This window comes from Diceros bicornis, chromosome 14 (genome assembly GCF_020826845.1).
Source record: "Diceros bicornis minor isolate mBicDic1 chromosome 14, mDicBic1.mat.cur, whole genome shotgun sequence".
NCBI lineage: Eukaryota > Metazoa > Chordata > Mammalia > Perissodactyla > Rhinocerotidae > Diceros > Diceros bicornis.
This window is the reverse complement of record NC_080753.1, coordinates 37,323,256-37,343,709: the sequence shown is the minus strand read 5'-3', so window position 1 is coordinate 37,343,709 and position 20,454 is coordinate 37,323,256. Positions and strand designations below refer to the sequence as shown.

General features: G+C 34.2%; 1 pseudogene; it reads left to right on the top strand.

The window, feature by feature from the left end:
- Positions 1 to 8,312: 8,312 nt before the first annotated feature.
- LOC131413327 (putative olfactory receptor 2B8) lies at positions 8,313 to 20,454 on the top strand (annotated as a pseudogene).

Below are 20,454 nucleotides of genomic sequence, written 5' to 3'. Positions count from 1 at the left end.
ATTGTGGTAATCATTTCACAAAGGATGGGTATATCAAATCATCACTTGTACACCTTAAATATATCAATTTTATTTGTCAATTATACCTCAATAAAGCTGAAAAGAAGAAAAACTATGTGATAATTCTACTATCAAAAGATAGTAGTGATGTTCACTAATAACCAAGATGTATGTTTTACCAGATATCCCTACTTTACCAAAAACTGTACAATTCATTCATTTAAACACAATACACTGTTATTTTCATTCATATGTGTGTAGGATAATTAACAGTGGAAATAATCTGAACATGCAAAAATAACTGATAGGTTAACAATTACTCTACAGGAGAAGGCAGGAATTATATGCAGGCACCAAAGACAATTTATAAGTTTGCTTATTAATCTAGAAAAATGATTTATTAAGTATTAAAAGCAAGTAAAAAACAATTTGCATAGTATGAGCATTTTTGTTTAGTTTCATGTTTGAAAGGCTAAAAATGAAATATTTACAGTGGATCTTCTAGGCATTTATATTACTGGTGATTTTTTCTTATCGTTATTTCTAAAGTTCGTGTAGTTCATACTTAATACAAATATTAAATTATTTAATGATAATTTAAGACATTTTTCTTAAGACAAATTCATGGTCTTCATAGCAAATTTATAAAACACATGAAGTGTAAAAATTAAAATTTAGTTCATTTATATTCCTTCAATCCAGAAATAATCAATGTAAATATTTGATTTATTTTATTTTAGCCTTTTTCTTTCTGCTAATCACATGGACACACAGTCACCTCTCATTGCAGATCGTGTTATCAAAACATATACTGTTTTGAAAGCAGTTGAATATACGAAAAGCACCAAAAATGCATCTTTTAGGACATCTTAATATTCAATGTCTTAAATATGTACATTATCATTAATTAACTCACCTTCAATGTTTTCTCTATGAAATAGTCCTGACTATTGTAAAGTTAGAAATCTCTTAATAACTTTGATCTTCAAACTCTGTCCTTTTTGGTTTCAAAGAGCCTTTGGAGTGCATTTTCCTCAGCACTCGCTATAACTATACCACCAACAGCAATAATGATAACTGCCATTTACTGAATTCAGAATACATAAAAAGAACAGCTCTAGCTCATTAAATATGTTGTCTAATTTGCCTTCAAAACCTCTGTACTATTACTGTCCTCATTCTACACATGTGGAAACCAAGGAACAGAAGGCTGGAACAGCTTGTCCCCACATATAAAATATGGACCAGAATTCAGTCCAGGCAGTCTGGTTTCTGATCCCAGGATGTGAGGCTCTACTCCGTGACTTCTAAGGAGGCTTATGCCGTCAATTCTGATTCCCTTCATTCTTTGTCCCTGAGGTCAGTAAGAAGGAAAAGGACCAAATGACTCCAGAGAATGTCTCTGTTAGGAAGGGACAGCCTTGGTGCTTAGGCTTCTTTCTAACTTGTGAGATTTTTTGGCTGATTTTATTTTTCTTTCTGAAAGCCTCTCCGTTGGTTTTAATCAACATATGTGATGTAAACATCAACTTTTGATTTATATTTAAGGATAATCCTAAAGAAAACCTACACAATACCTAAAGTGACTACTATCTCTTTTTAACCAAAATATATTTGACATATTGTGTAAATTTAAGGTGTATAATATGCTGATTTGATACATTTATATATTGTAATATGATTGTCATTGTAGTAATAATTGGCACCTCTATCACATAATAATCATTTCTTTTTTCATGGTTGTAAACATGTGTGAACCTGTTTCTGGGTAGACCGTTATCTTCTTTTACATAAAAATCCAGTCACAACTGTGTTCTGTATTCAAGCAAAGTTCTTGAACAAAGAGATTTTTGGAATGTGCTATTTATTTGAACCAATAATGGATGAACTAACAGAGGATAAAGGATAGGTTGTGAAGGGGTTAAAAATAAAGAGATATTTTTTGTAAGGAAAGCAGGGGTTGGTTTGCAAACTATAAAAGGTGGGCCAAATTTGACCTGCTGCCTATTTGTGTAAGTAAAGTTTTATTGTAACCCAACCAGCAACTCATTTACATTTTGTCTGGGGGTTGCCTTCTTGCCATAACTGCAGAGTTTAGTGGTTGCTCTAGAGACTATGTGGGACCACAAGGCCTAAGAGAGTAAATAATGGACTCTTTAAACAAAATGTTTGCTAACCCCTATTGTAGATAAAATGACACTTAAGATACATACCAACAAAATGCAAGGTGCAGAACTTTTTTGGATTCTGATTTGAACAAACTAAAGAAAAAAGCCATTTTACGAAAGGAAAATCTGAACATGGGCTGATAGATTATACTAAGAAAATGTTATTATTTTTCATCTAAATTATGAATTATTAATAAATTGTTAAATAATAAAAATTTATGTTTGCAATGATATGATGCCTGGGATTTACTTTTAAAAATTACAGGGGGCCAGCCCCATCGCATAGTGGTTAAGCGCGCGCGCTCTGCTGCTGGCGGCCCAGCTTCGGATCCCCGGCGTGCACCAACACACCGCTTGACGGGGCATGCTGTGGCAGCATTGCATATAAAGTGGAGGAAGATGGGCAGGATGTTAGCTCAGAGCCAGTCTTCCTCAGCAAAAGGAGGAGGAATGGCATGCATGTTAGCTCAGGGCTGATCTTCCTCACACACACACACACACACACACACACACACACACACTAAATAAATAAATTAATTAAAAAAAAGAAAAATTATAACAAAGTATTGTGAGAGGAAATAGATGAAACAAAATTGGCATGATATTGATAATTAATGTTTACCTGTTGTGTATACGAGTTTATCTTACATTATTCTATCTCCATTTTCTGTTTGAAATTTTTGCATATTAACAACACTAGTATCTTGTCCATTTTATGTTATTGACTTCTATCTTGATTTCATTTTTGTCAAATAAAATGCTCTTATGCTTTTACACTTTTGAATTATACTCTAACTTGCTTTGTCATTTATTATACAGTCAACTTTTTGTAAATTTTCTCTGTATGCTTGACAAATTTTTGTTTGTATTCATTAGCTTCAGTGTTCTATATACATTTTTTAGATAGAAAAAATTCATACTCTCTATATCCTTATTTATGTTTGCATGTTTTTTCTACCAGTTATTCATCCAATGCTTGCTGTGGATTTGTCTATTTCCTTTTTTATTTGTCAGATTTTGCCTCATATTTTGAAGCTATGTTATAGGATGCATATAAGTTCAGGATTATAACTTCCTAATTGATTAAATATTTTAACATTATGAAATGTCCCTCCTTATTCCTAGTAATAGTTCTTCACATAAAATCTACACTGTCTGATATTAGTATGATTATTTCAGTCTCTTTTGGCTAGTGTTCGAATGATATGTCTGTCTTTATCCTTTACTCTGCAGACTCATATATAGCTTTTTTTAAAATTTACTCTGAAAATGTTTGTGTTTATTTGTAGAACTTGGACCATTTACATTTATATAATATAATTTATATACTATTACTGGAGTTTGAAGCTACCATTGTTCTATGCATTTTTCAATTGATCCAATTTATTATCTTTTATTCTACTGTATTGATGTCTTATAATTAATCAAATACTATTTTATCATCATACTTTATTCACCTATTAGCTTGCTTGCAATACACTATTTTACTACTCTTTAGTACCTATCTTAGACATTAAAAGATACATCTTTAATCTGTGGTAGACTAAATTAGTGCTTTTGTCAATTTGCTGTCTCTATAAACTGATTTTGAGTGATTTCCAGTCTATGCTGTTAAGCGAAAAAGACAAATCTTAAGTGATATAGAGACAAATCTAACAGAACTACTGGGAGAAAATGACAAACCAATAATTTTAAAGAACGTTCTCGCAGATTATGTTTACCAATAGTAAAATAAGAAGTCAATAACAAAATGATAGCCACAAAATAGATATCACCAGCAAAACGATAGACAAACATCCCATGTATTTGGATTCTAAAAGCCACACTCCTAAATAATTTCAAGTTAGAGAATAAGTAAAAATTAAATTTACAAAACAGGTGCAATTTAACTTCAGCAAAAGTACATATAAAAATTTGTGGCATGCAGCAGTATTAAAAGTCAAATTTACAGCTTTAAACACATTTATTTGAAAATAAGAATAGTTGGAAAAACAATAAGTGCTTGCGTTTAGAAGTTAAGGAAAGAACAACAAAATGAACCCAAAGAAAATAGAGGAAAGGAAATAATAATGATAAAAGGAGAAATGAATGAAGTAAAAGACTCATGCAACAGATTAAACACAGTTGATCAGTAAAAAATAAGCTGATTCTTTGATAAGACTAATAAAATAGAAAACTTCTAAACTACAATATTTACATGAGTTAGATATGAAGATAAAAAGTGACACAGATTATAATAGAGATTTTAAATGCCGTAAGACATTATTTTATGAATAATATTAAGCTAATAACAAAATTTTCAATGCAGTGCATAACTTTCTACAGAAAAATATAAACTATCACAATTCACTTAAGAAGAAAAAAGCCTGAGTACATCAATAATTTTCTAAAAAATGAGTTCAGAATCATAAATGTCCAATGACCTACCTTCAATGGCACAAGGCTGAATCTGTTTTATGAGAGTTCTAGAAAACTTGAAGAACCACTAATTCCAACCGTATTGAATCTCTTCCAGAGTTTAGTAAGAAACAGGAAGTTACTCAATTCATTTTACAAGACTAGTGTAACCTTGATGCATAAACAGAACAAGGATAACATCAGAAAATATTATTGGCCAATACCCCTTATAAGTACAAATACAGCAATTTTACATAAACTCTTAAAAAACTATATTTAATGTAAAAGGAATATTCTAAAAATAGCACATCACAGACAAATACAGCTTATTCCAGGAATACATGTATTGCTTTAAGTTAGAAAATCTTTTAATTTAACTGTGTTAAAAGATTTTAACCACATAAGGGGCTGGCCCTATGGCTTAGTGGTTAAGTGTGTGTGTTCTGCTACTGGTGGCCCAGGTTTGGATCCCAGGCGTGCCCTGACGCACCGCTTGTCCAGCCATGCTGAGGCGGCACCCCACATACAGAAACTAGAAAGATGTGCAACTATGACATACAACTATCTACTGGGACTTTAGGGAGAAAAAGGGGGAAAAAAAGGGGGAGGATTGGCAATAGATGTTAGCTCAGGGCCGGTCTTCCTTAGCAAAAAAAAAACAAAACAAAAACAAAAACAAAAGAGGAGGATTGGCATGGATGTTAGCTCAGGGCGGATCTTCCTCACAAAAAAAAAACAGAGATTTTAACCACATAATAGCTTATGGGAGGAAAACTATGTGATTACCTTAATAGCTTCAATTTGAGACAATGAGTATCAGCACTTTATTTGGCAAAATTTCTGAATGTTAAACTCGTACTATATGGGGGACAGAGGATAGGCAATGAGTTTTCTCATACAGTCTTGGTGGGAGTGCAAATCAATATAGCTACACTATAGAAAAATTTTGTAGTATCAATTAATTTTTTATGTAGTAAATATTTTTTTAATTGTGGTATACTTGACATATAACATTATATTAGTTTCAGGTGTACCATATAATGATTTAATATTTGTATATAATGTGAAATAATCATCACAATTAGTCTAGTCAATATTCATCAGTATACGTAGGTACAAAAATTTTTTTGTGTGTGATGAGGATATTCTTTTTTGTTGTTGTTCAGGAGGACTGGCCTTGAGCTAACATCTGTTGCCAATCTTCCTCTTTTTGCTTGAGGAAGATTGTCACTGAGCTAACATCTATGGCAATCCTCCTCTATTTTGCATGTGGGACACTGCCGCAGCATGGCTTGATGAGTGGTGCATATGTCCGTGCCTGGGATTCAAACCCACAAACCCCAGGCCGCCAAAGCGGAGCATGTGAATTTAACCACTACACCACTGGGCAGGCCCCCTGATGGGGATTTTTAAGATCTAGTTTCTTAGCAACTTTCAAATATGCACTACAGTATTAATAACTGTAGTTACCATGCTGTATATTACATCCCCATGACTTATTTATTTTATAACCAGAGGTTTATATGCTTTGCTCTCCTTAATCCATTTCACTCACCCTCCTAACCCTCATCTCTGGCAACCACCAATCTGTTCACATATAAGTGAGATCACACAATGTTTATATTTCTCAGTCTGACTTATTTCACTTAGAATAAGCAGTTTTTTAAAATTATTAGTGGGCATATCCTTTAGCAGAGGGGATCTACTTGTAGTTGTCTAATACACAGGATCACTCATACATAAATACTAAGACACACCCACAAAGATATTTATTGCAGCATTGTTTAAAATCATGAAAAATTTGGAAATAATAAAAATATTCTTAACTAAATAAAACTTGATACATACATATGATGACATAAGGTGGATATCTATGTGACTATCTCTCAAAAAACCTAACATTAAGAGCGATGCATATAGTTTGATATAATTATGTACATATAAAAGCAGTAATATTTTTTCTTTAAAGTATTTTAAAAATGGTTTTGAAAAAATACAAACTGATAATCATGGATTCCTCTAGTTATGACTGCAGATAATTAACATAAAATATTTGAGATGAATATGATTTCAGGTTTAACTTTAGGATTCTCTCCATTTTTTTAATAAGACAATGTATTCACATATTACTTATTGATAAAAAATAAGCATATTCAAATAAAATATGCCTATAAGTTTAATTAAAATTTTGCAGTAGGCTACCCTTGAAGTAAGAAAGAAGATCATGAAATAAAATATGCATAGCTGCTTATTTTAACAAAAGAGGCACAAGAAGCAAAAACTAGAAACTAATGAGTGATTTCACACAAGAGATAGGTGGAAAATGGATGAAACACAGGCAATGGGAATAGTTTAGCAGCAATGAGGAGAGGACATTTTCTGAGTATACATTTTTGGATAACTCTCACTAATAGAGTCATAGTAATATTTCACATACTCCTCAAATGAATAATTAACTAAAACCAACCAGGATGTGAGTGGAATCTAATGGAATATGAATTATTATAAAATAAAAATCTATAAGATAAACAACAAAACTGTATTGAAAGGATGGAGGAAAAAAGGAACTAACCTAGTTAAACCCAGTGAAAACCACAATTAAAGGATGAAGGAAAAAGGAACTAGTTCTGGAAAATAGTATTTTGACTGGAAACCACAGGCTAAAGACAGAAACAATTCCACACAAATACTGTGCTCTACTTAGTAAATCTATTTCTAATTGGGGTATGGTTACCTATTCTGAAACTATTTTATGTGTTCAGTAGGATTAAAAGTAAATAAACATAGAAGATGAGAATCAGGTCTCTCACTATCTGAGAAAACAATTACATATAAGAAATGGGAGGGAGAGGTGATGTCAGCTTCATGGTGGAATGAGTTATTCCCTTTGTCTCTCCCTGCTAAGTTATGACTAATCGGACATCCATTGACCAACAAGGGGCTCCTTACATAGTACAACAAAATTTTTTTTTTAACTTTTTTTTCGTGTGTGTGAGGAAGGTCAACCCTGAGCTAACATCCATGCTAATCCTCCTCTTTTTGCTGAGGAAGACTGGCTCTGAGCTAACATCTATTGCCAATCATCCCCCTTTTTTTTCCCACAAAGCCCCAGTAGATAGCTGTATGTCATTGTTGCACGTCCTTCCAGCTGCTGTATGTGGGACATGGCCTCAGCATGGCCAGAGAAGTGGTGCCTCGATGTGTGCCCGGGATCCGAACCCGGGCTACCAGTAGTGGAGCACACGCACTTAACCGCTAAGCCATGGGGCGAGCCCCAGAACAAAATATTTTAAAGATCCATGCATCTATATGTCTAAAGGTGAGTGGACTGGGCCTCCAGGAGCCGTGAAACAGGAGAACAGCCCCTTGCCTGATCCCTGGGCAGCTGCGATCCAAAATGTAGATCCTCACATGCACACACACAGGTGAACAGAGGCTGCAGGGGCAGGGACATCACTGGCAGCTTAGCCCCTGCCTCCCCAGCAGTGTTGGTTGGTGCACACACCCTTAGCATTCAGAACACAAAACAGAACCAGATGCCCTGCCCTTTCCCTCACCTTCAGCAGTGGCCCAGTCTTACCAACAGTGGGGACAGTATTCAAAATGTGGATTTTCCCAGCTGGGATAGGGAGCTCTGACCTGAATTTTCAAAACACGCTCACTCACACTCAGTGACCAGAGGCTACACAAGTGAGCAGCAATGACACACACTCTTTGCTTAGCTCCTAGCACACCCAACAGTGGCAGATGGAACTTGGACCGGAGGCTTCAGTAACCACAACAGAACCCATGACTCAGCCCCCAGTGGTGACACCCCTGACACCAGCTCTACCAGCAGTGAGGGCTGCATACAAGTTTCTGCGTATGGATGCAGCGCCTGTGAACACAGCACCTCTGGCAGTGTTGCCGACAGCACCCCCAGACAACCTGGAAGCTGCACTGCAGGTGATGCACTGCAGGTGATGCATGGGGAAGGAACCTCTGAACACATGGAGAACACACAAAGAGCCAGTGAGGGAACAAGAGACCTAGGCCACCCTGGAAGCAACAGAAGTGCTCACAGTCCAGTGACGCCAGTGGTGACACCTGTACAGCAGTAACATCATAAGCAGCAAGTCACCAGCAACCTCAGAGGCACAAGCAGCACAAGGAGGGCACTGACAACACCTCTGGCAAAGGCAGTGGAGAGTGGAAGATGTAGGCTTTTAAATACAAGCAGAAGCAGGTCAGATCCAAGGTAAACAAAGCCTAACCCAAATAATAAAGGTGATTACTATCACAAATGTACCAGCAGAGGATCAAGTCATCAAGTACCATGAAGAACCACAATAATACAGAAGAACAGAAAGAAAATGACCACTCTCCAGAAACAAAACTTGAATTCCACAGGATATTACAATCTAACTGACAGAGAATTAAAAACAACTGTCATGAAGAAACTCAATGAGTTACAAGCAAACTCAGAAAGATAGTTCAATGAGCTCAGGAATAAAATTAATTAACAGAAGGAGTACTTAACCAAAGAGATTGAAACCCTAAAAAAAAAAAAAAAATTCTGGAGATGAAGAACAGGATTAATGAGAGGAAAAATAAAGTAGAATGCATTAAAAATAGAGAAGACATTATGGAAGGCATACTTAGTGAGCCTGAAGATAGAAATCTGGAAATAATTCAGGTGGAAGAGGAGAGAGAACAAGGACTTTTTTAAAAAGGAGAAATTCTATGAGAACTATCTGACTCAAGAAGGAAAAGTAACATAAGGATAATAGGTACCCCAGAAGGAGAAGAGAGGGAGAAAGGAGCAGAGAGCTTATTCAAAGAAATAATAGCTTCCTCCCAAACTTGAGGAAGGAACTGGATATCCAGTACATGAAGCTAATAGAACTAATTATCTCAACGCAAAAAGACACTTTCCAAAACATATAAAGTTAAAACTGTCAAAAGTCAAAGGCAAAGAAAGAATATTAATTACAGCCACAGAAAAGAAAATAACTTACAAAGGGACCCTCATCAGGTTTTCAGTGGATTTCTCAGCAGAAATTCTATAGGGTAAGAGAAAGTGGAATGATATATTCAAAATACTGAAAGACAAAAGCTATCAGCCAAGAATTCTCTATGCAGCAAAATTATCCTTCAGATATGAAGAAGGAATAAAAGCTTTCCCAGACAAACAAAAGCTGCGGTAGTTCACCACCAATAGACCTGCCTTATAAGAAATGTTGGAAGGAGCCCTCCAACGAGAAACAAAATGGAAAAGGTTTAAAAGGCCTTCAGCACGGTGATAAATAGACAGACAGAATCATAAAATTGCAACTCTATATGGAAATAGATTATTAAACACTTAATCATACCATAAAAGCTAAAGGGAAAGACAGCATCAAAAATAAGAATAACCACTTCAATTTAGACACAAACTCACAACACAAGAAAGAATAATTTGTGACGAAGAAAATCATAGAAGTGGAAGAGGAGAAGGACAGAACCTGAATAGGCTAATGCAAATAAAACATTTTTAGCAAAAAAAGGTCTAGCTCATCCTCAAGATCTCTTGTACAAACCTCATGGTAACCACAAAACAAAAAATTACAGAAGCATCACAAATCATAAAAAGAGAAAATTGAAGAAATATCACAGAAAAACACCAAACTGAAATGGTAGACAGAAATATAAGAAAAAATAAAGAACAGATGTATAGAACAACTGGAAAACAAAAGATAAAACGGCAGTATAGGGCCCTCATATATCAATAATCACTCTAGATGTAATAGGATTGAATTCACCAATCAAAATTCTCAGAGTGTCTGGATGAATTAAGAAACAAGATCCATAATAGGCTGCCTCCACGGACCCATCTGAGCTCTAAAGACAAATGCAGGCTCAGAGTGAAACGGCAGAATACGGTGTTCCAAGCAAATGGCAAAAAAAGAAAGCAGGTATAGCTATATGTATATCAGACAAAACAGACTTCAAGATAAAAATGATATCAATAGACAAAGATTGGCATGATATGATGATAAAAGGGATGTTCCACGAAGAAGATATAACAGTTATTAATACATATGCACCTAACATAGGAGCACCAAAGTATATAAAGCAACTAGTAACAGACTTAAAGGGAGAAATTGACAGCAACACAACAATAGTAGGGGACCTCAATACCCTGCTTACATCAATGGATAGATCATCCAGACAGAAAGTCAACAAGGAAATAGTGGCCTTAAATGAAACACTAGACCAGATGGACTTTATAGATATATATGGTACCTTCCATCCCAAAGTAGGAGAATACACATTATCCTCAAGTGAATATGGAATATTCTAAAAAATAGACCATATTTTGGGAAATAAAACAAGCCTCAATAAATTTAAAAAGATTGAAATCATATCTAGCATCTTTTCCAGCTACAATGGTATGAAACTAGACGTCAACTATAAGAAGAAAGCTGAAAAAGTCACAAATATGTGGAGACTAAACAATATGCTACTGAACAAATATTGGATCAATGAAGAAATCAAAGGAGAAATAAAAAAATACCTGGAGACAAATGAAAATGAAAACACAACATGCCAAAACTTGTGGGATGCAGCAAAACAGTACTGAGGGAAGTATATAGAAATACAGGCCCATCTGAAGTAACAAGAAAAATCTCAAATAAACAATATAACACTACACTTATAAGAACTCTAGGGGCTGGCATCGTGGCCTAGTTAAGTTTGGCGTACTCCACTTTGGCAGCCTAGGTCGATTCCTGGGCGTAGACCTACACCACTTGCTGGCAGCCAAGATGTGACAACAACCTAGGTACAAAATACAGGAAAGTCGGCATGGATGTAAGCTCAGGGCGAATCTTCCTCAGCAGAAAAAAAAAAAAAAAAAACTTGATATAGAAGAAAAAACAAACCCCAACGTCAGTAGAAGAGTGGAAATAATAAAAATCAGAGTGGAAATAAATAAAATAGAGATTAAAAAGAGAATAGAAAGGGTCAATCAAACTAAAAGTTGATTTTTTGAAAAGAAAAAAAATATTGACAAACCTTTAACTAGACTCAGAAAAAGGAGAGAAGGCTCAAATCAATTAGAGCAAAATTGAAAGATGAGAAATTACAACAGATAATACATAAATCCAAAGGAGTATAAGGGAACACTATCAAAAACTATTTGTCAATGAATTGGATAACCTAGGAGAAATTGGAAAATTCTTAGAATCATATAACCTCCCAAAACTAAATCCGGAAGAAACAGAGGATCTGAATAGATCAATAGCAAGTAACGAGATGGAAACGGTAATCAAAAACCTCACAAAAAACAAAAGTTCAGGACCATATGGCTTCTCTAGTGAATTCTACTAAACATTCAAAGAAGATTTAGTACCTTTCTTTTTCAAACTCTTCCAAAAAGTTGAATAGGGTGGGACTCATTTTACGAGACCAACATTACCCTGGTACCAAAACCAGACGAGGACAACACAGAAAGGAAAATTACATGCCAAAATTGCTGATGAACATAGATACAAAAATCCTCAAGAAAATATTAGCAAATCAAATAAAACTATACATTAAAAGGATGATACATCACAAACGGGTGGGATTTATTCTAGAGGTACAGGAATGGTTCCCCATCTGAAAATCAATCAATGTGTTATACCACATTAACAAAATAAACAATAAAAACCACACGGTACTCTCAATAGATGGAGAGAAAGCATTTGATAAGACCCAACATCCATTTATGAAAAAACTCACAGGAAAATATGTATAAAAGGAAAGTACTTCAACTAATAAAGGCCATATATGACAAACCCACAGCCTACATCATACTCAACTGTGAAAAACTGAAAGTTATTATTCTAAGAATAGGAACAAGACAGGGATGCCCACTCTCATCACTCTTATTCAACATAGTATTGGAAGTTTTAGCTGTAGCAATGAGGCAAGAAAAAGAAATAAAAGGCATCCAAATTGGGAAAGAAGAAATAAAACTGTCACTAGTTGTGGATGACATGATTCGTTATATAGAAAACCAAAAGGATCCACCAGACAACTGTTAGAAATAATTAACAAATACAGTAACATTTCAAGGTACAAAATAAACATACAAAATCAATTGCATTTCTATGCACTAGAAATGAACTAGCAGAAAGAGAAATCAAGAATAAAATCCCATTTAAAATTGCAACAAAAAGAATAAAATATCTAGGAATAAATTTAACCAAGAACATAAAAGACTTATACACTCAAAACTATAAGACATTATTGAAAGAAATTGAAGAAAACGTAAAGAAATGGAAAGATATTCCATGCTCATGGATTGGAAGGATAAACATAGTTAAAATGTCTATATTACCTAAAGCAATCTAAAGATTCAATGCAATCCCAATCAGAAACCCAAAGACATTTTTCACGGAAATAGAACAATAATCCTAAAATTTATACAAAACGTAAAAGACCCCAAACAGGCAAAGCAATTCTGAGAAAAAAGGACAAAGCTGGAGTACCTTTCCTCATTTCAAAATATACTACAAAGCTGTAGTAATCAAAAGAGCATGGTACTGGCAAAAAAACAGATACATGGATTCATGGAACAGAATTGAGAGCCCAGAAATAAACTCACACATTTATGGACAACTAGTCCTTGACAAAAGTGCCAGAGCATACAATGGACAAAGGAAACTCTCTTTAATAAATGGTATTGGGAAAACAGGACAGCCACTTGCAAAAGAATTAAAGTAGATCACTATCTTACACCATACACAAAAATTAACTCCAAATCGATTAAAGATTTTAATGTAAGACTTAAAGCCATAAATATACTAGAAGAAAGCATAGGCAGTACCCTCTTTGACACTGGATTTAGCAGTATCTTTTCAAATACCATGTCTCCTCAGGCAAGGGAATCAAAAGAAAAAATAAACAAATGGGACTATATGAAACTAAAAAGCTTCTGCACTGCAAAGGAATCCAGCAAAAAAATGAAAAGACCACCCACTAGCAGGTAGAAAATATTTGGAAATCATATATCCAAGAAGGTGTTAATTTATAAAATATATAAAGAACTCATACAATTCAACAACAAAAAAATGAACAACCCGATCAAGAAATGGGCAAGAGATCTGAACAGACATTTTTCCAAAGAATTTATACAGATGCTAACAGGCCAATGCAAAGATGTTCAATATCACTAATTATTAGGGGAATAGAAATCAAAACTATAATAAGATATTACCTCACATCCATCAGAATGGCTATTACCAAAAAGACAAGAAATAGCAAGTGTTGGAGAGGATGTGAAGAAAAGGGAACCCTCATGCACTGCAACAGCATCCTCAAATATGCACAGATATTTCACAAATGGGCATATGGCCTTTAAAAATACAAAAAAGGAATATTGACCTCATTCATAATAACAGAAATGCAAAATAAAATTTAAAATAAAAATAGTTTTCTCAACTATCAGGTTGAAATAGAAATCCAAAAGTTTTATAACATACTGTATTCCTGAGGCTCTGGGGAGGACTAAATGGTGTAATTCTTATTAAGCTCTAATGAAAAAATGCCTAGCACAAAGTAAGCACTAAATATGCAATTCAAGATTCATGAGTTGGGTATATATCTATCAACAGGGACTATGGATCCAAAACTCAATCCAGAGAATGTATGTTTTTCCATGATTTGCATTTAGCCTTTAAGGAAACATTATTTCTTTGGAAAAAATACCTATTTCAATAAAAGGGCCCTAAGAGAACTCTGATTAGATGTAAAATTTTCCTTGAGGCTGAAAATTGGCTTGTCTATTTATAAATAACAGAGGCAGGAAATAATCTAGAGAAGAGATAGCTCTGAAATGCAGGACTTATTCTATAGAAGGGAGAGCCAAATGGCAGTGTTATGTAGAATTCATTTGCTTTGTAAGGAGTTTATGAGGTTATTTTTCATATTTTCTCAATGGACCAAGCTACTTTCTCCATGATTATTGCTTAATTGTAGCTGGGAGATTGGTTCCCCAAGGTCAAAATTTCTAGCATGCCCCATCCTAAAGTCATTACATTCCCTCAGGAGTAGAAGACAAGTAGACACTAGGTATCCTTGTATTTTTTCAGATATGTCATAAAAGATAAGCAGAGTCAATATTTTGATGACATTTAGACACAAAGATGGTTGGACTTAGGAGGAACTATGGAGAGTGAAACACTACCTTACAAGTTGAAAAATGGAGCAAAACTAAGAGGTAAGAGACAAAAAAAAAACCTCTGAGATGCTTCTTTCAGAGGATAAGGAAGCTTAGTTCTGAAAGAGGGTAAGTTACTTTTACTCTTTATGCTTTTCTTTTTTTTTTTGTTTATTGCAGTAACATTAGTTTATAACATTGCATAAGTTTCAGGCGTACATCATTACACTTCTATTTCTGCATCGATTACATCATGTTCTCATGTTCTCCACCCAAATACTAATTACAATCCATCACCACACACATGTGCCTAATTATCCCCCCACCCTCCTCTCTCCCTGCTGCCCCTCTGGTAACCACCAATCCAATCTCTATCTCTATGTGTTTGTTTTTTTTTGTTATTATCTACTACTTAATGAGTGAGATCAGACAGTATTTGACATTCTCCCTCTCACTTATTTCACTATGCTTTTCTTGACCATAGAGACAGAAAATTTTGCCTAGAGTACTGTCATTTTGACAATCAATAAGTTTGTTTTAGGAAGACAGACTATGGACAACAGCAGGAGAGAGAGGCAATCATGGTATGTGAAATAAAAATAATTTTATTAAGAATAAAACTTATTTAGAACAAAAGACAAAAGAATAGTTGATATTTAAATATTTGAATAGCCAGAGTGAGTAGGGTATTGAGTTAGGCTAGGTAATTTTTTCTGTCTTAATTTCCAGGATTGTTAATTATGGGAAGAGCTAACTGACAGCTGAGGGTAATTATGCCTGGTAATTCTTTTAAAGCATGAACTGATCTCTTACCCCAAAACAATGTAGATTTGGTACGTAATCTGCTTAGAGGTTTGGGAAATGACTTAAATAATCAAGTGGATGAGCCCCTATTTATCAAGGAATCATCTTTCTATATATATGTAATTTGTAGTCTGGAAAGGATTGCCAGTGGATTTAGGGGTACTACAAATTCATTTTAGCAACATAACACAAGAGAACAGAAAGTTTGCAGACATGCACCTTGAGAATGTTTTAGAGAGTTTATTATTATACCAGCTAGGTAGCACAAATGATACAAAAGATATACTTATTTCCAGGACCAATTTGATTATGCATATTGCTAAAAATTATGTCCTATTCTATTGAAGATAAAGAAAAAACACATTTCATACTTTTTTATAATACAAAGTGTAAATAATGAAGTATTGCTAAGAAAGTATAATATGTTTTATACTAAGAACACATGAGAAAAAACTGTTTTGAATGATTGTGGATTAAGTACGATGTAAAAATAGTTCTGGATATATCTTCAGCCAAGACTTGTTATATGGTATTTTGTCTTTGAAGTCTGCTCTTGTATAATAAAAGCAATTATTACAGATTATTTTTTCAAGGAAACATTTAAAATCAGAATCTTTCCTTTTCTTCCTTCCTTTCTTCTTTCTTTTCTTCCTTCCTTCCTTCCTTTCTTCCTCCCTCCCTCCCTCCCTTCCTTCCTTCCTTCTTTCCAAAAGGATTAGTGAGTAATATACCTTAAAGAGATGGAAATTACAAGTGGCCACAGACTAAATTTTGAATTAGGTGAAATCTGGCTTTGGTGACTTCATTTCTGTTTTATTGTCTTACTCCCCTTTAAGATTCCTTCTCAAGTCTGAAAGTTTTCCTACATTGCCCAAATGAACACCCATTGATAGAAGTTTTCATACACTGCAGAATGGCCTCTTCTTTCCGTAACATTCTCACATTTATATCAAACAAATCACAATGTGAATGATGAATGACATATATATGGGAAGAGTATACATTTTACCAGGGTAATACGTTAACCAAAAGATTTAAACTTTTAGTTTTTTCTTACTGCCTATCAAATAACAGCATATTTGTACTACGGATATGATTAACCATAAAAAAATCGATGACTAAAGTAAAATATTTTTGGTCATCATGAAAAGATAACTGCCACAATAGAAACAATCAATTAGGATTTAAATCTTTTATTTTATCCATCTCTGTGTTGTTTTACATCAGCTCATTGAATCTCCATAACAATCGCCATGTGAAAGTTACTGAGTTAATCCCCCAAGGACATAAAATTAATATCATATAAATGGAATATATGCAGTCTCCACTCTCAGTAACTGCTTCTTTGAATGATTTCACCATGAGTCCTGATGAGAATATTTTGGGCACAAAATCAGGTATATTGTATGGCAATGGAAAGAGTATACCAAAACCCCAAGAGTTCTAGTATATATTATAGCAAGTCCATTTAGTATAACTCAATAAAGACCATTTAGTACAATCAGAACAAAGCAAGATTAAATAAGGAACCGTCCTTGGAGACGGTGCCTTGTTTAGTAACATCTATTACATATTTGTTCATTATGAAAAGAATGCCTAATCACTGAATAAAATTTGGAAAAGTGCAACACAACAGTTTAATGAAAATCATTAATAATCTCAAATCCAGAGATGATTCTAAGTATCATTTTCTGTGGTATTTTTCCCCATGTTTTTTTGTACATAAATTTATGTATATTCCATCAATATTGGTAAAATATTTCATATTTTATATTATGCCTATTTCATATTCTAAGATATTGTGAGCATCGTGAATAGGTATTGCATAATTAAAATCAATTGTATTTACTGTATAATAATCTAATCAATGGATAAATTATATTCAACATTTCTCTATTCTGAAATAGTAAGGTTATTTTTTCTAATTTTTCAATAATGTAAATATACTGATGATGCTTATACTGGAATTGAAATATTTATTTACATCTGATTTTGTATCTAGAATGTTTTCTAAGGAGAAACTTCTAAATAAATGATACTATTGTTAACATTTAAAAATGGCATTTCTTTATTTTTTAAAATTCTTAGTGATGTGTGAAAAATTTTCAATATGGAATATTTTATCTATATTTATACAGAAATATTTTGAAATTGTACCTTTCTTTAGTAACTGTTCACTTTATGAACTTAATTTTAATAAAATGTTTTAATAATTTGCCTCAGGATACTAATTATGTGTAAATTATGTCAAAATGTTTTATTCTTCCTAGTATTTACGATTCTTATTTAATTTTATTACTTCATTGCGCTAGCTAGTAAACCAGCTCACTGTGCGTTCCAGGACACAGACCTGTTTTGCCTAATATGCTTTGCCGTCTTTCAGTTCAGACAAAACAGTGACCTTGAATTCATGCATGCGGATTATTGGATACGACAGATTTTATATCTTTACTAGCTAATATCTAATGTTTTAAATAAAATATGTTACTAAGTGAGTGTTTAAATATTCACACACTACAGGTTTATTCATGAATTCTTAGCTATATAGAATACTGTTTAAAAACACAGGATTTTCTCTGGGGCGGAAGTCTGGCATCAGGAGTTTGATGCCTGCACTGCCATCATAAACAAGTTATTTAACCTTTCTGAAACTTACTGTCTTTGTCTATAGAATGGAAATGATTTATGAGGATTAAGTGAGACGCTGTATGTAAAGTGCTTAAAAAAGCCCTTCACTCATAGAATCGCTTCATGAATGATGATTGTTTTTATTGTTATTTTAATAGTAATACTCAAATTTAATGATGCATTGAAAGTAGTTCAAAGTTTGAATAAAATGTTCTCACTTGAATTATATATTTGTTTTACACATAAGATGAATGAAGTATTCAGACAGTGTGTGTGTATACATACATGATCACATCCAGTACTCACATCAGAGAATTTCTGTAATATTCTTCATAGCTCGTTTCATTTTGCTACATAAAATCCACTGTATAGACATATTTTCCAGAAAGCAGAAGATTATAAGATACTGAAGTTTTATTGCATGAAAGCATATTTTGAGATTTTTTTTATACTTGATGTATGGCTAAATGATGGGAATAGTGAGACCAACCATGGAAACCACAAACTTTTTTTAGATCTTGTTATTTGATATACATATATATTTATTGCAACAAATATAAATGTGTCTTTGATATAGCAAATTAAGTGAAAATTTGTGTGCTATTAGTCTTAGCTATGTTAACTCTTACAAATTATTCATTGGCTAAATATCATAATAAATGAATTCCATGAGTGTACTTTCTTTGGCACTTGGAGTTTTACTCATATTAACATAATTACAAGAAGCAGAAAGGAGAAATACAGTAAGCAGAAAGAAGAATTTACCTTCTTTAACTGGTAGTGCCTTTCAAAGGTGATCTTTTTCATCTTCTATAATAGAAACACATTAAAAAGCAGCAAGAAAATGAATTGAATTGAAGGGAATGAAGTTAGAACACATGAGTAAATTAGAGATTTAATGATGCATCAGTGAAGTTTCAGTTTCTCTCAATCTTAGATCCAACAGTTTCTTTTTGTAACAAATATATTCCAATACCTCTTTCCTATCTTTACTGTTATGATCTCTACTTCTTAAACTATGAGTTTACTAAATGAAAGCCATGAATTGAAACATGCTTGTTAAAATAGGTATACATGGTTGTTAATTCGCACTTTTATTGCTGAGGTAATAAAAGGAAATATATTAATGATTTTGGTTCAGCATCCCCTATCCAGTTCCTGGGTTGCATGCAGGTGCCTGAACCAGAATAAGTTCTACGCATGGGATAATCAGGCTCCCAAAATTCTCTCTGCGCTGTTCCCTGCAAGTAGTGTCACAACAACGAGAAGATTCAATAATACCTTTAGTCACCTCAATGGCTTTGTTTTGGTGGGCTTTTGTGAATGGCCCAGACTAGAAATAGTTCTTTTTGTGGTCATCTCCATCTTCTACATCATGACCCTCCTTGGGAATTCAGCCATCATTAGCTTGTCATGCTTTGATCCCAGACTCCACACCCCCATGTATTTCTTTTTGGCTAATCTCTCTTTTTTGGCCCTCTGCTCTACTACCTCCATTGTGCCCCAGATGCTGGTAAATGTAGGGAGCCACCAGAGAAACATCAGCTACATAGGATACATAGCTCAACTTTTAATCTTCCTTGGTTTGGGATCCACTCAATGTGTACTTCTCTCAGTAATGGCCTTTGATCGCTATGTAGCTATCTGCCAACCTCTCCATTACACAGTTACCATGCATTTTTGGCTATGCCATCAGCTGGAAGCAGTGGGCTTGGTAACAGGTTTCAAAAACTCTTTGGTGCAAACAGTGTCGACTCTCCTGTTGCCTCGTTGTGGTCAATATCAGGTGGAGAATTTCTTCTGTGAGGTACTGCCATGCTTCAATTACCATATGTTGATACATGGATCAATGAAGTGGAGATGTATGCAGCAGTGGTAGTCATAAAAGTGATCCCAATTGGATTGATTCTATTCCCTTACATCAACATTGTCAGAGCTGTAGTTAGGATCCAATCTTCTGAGGGTCACAAGAATGTTTTCAACACATGTGGGTCTCATCTGCTGGTGGTCTTTATGTTCTATGGCTCAGCCATTAATGGTTATGCATATATGGCACCCAAGAGCAACTCAGCCAAATTGAAGGGCAAGCATCTTGCACTTTCCTATGGACTTATAACTCCAATGCTCAACCCTCTCATCTACACCTTGAGAAACAAGGATGTTAAGGGAGCAGTAAGAAGCTACTGGGGAGAGAACAAGAGCAAAGATGGAACATGGCTTAGGAGAATGAAGTCCTCTTAACAATTCAAATTCCACACTGCCAGAATGCCAATGGGCAACTGCCAGCATTCC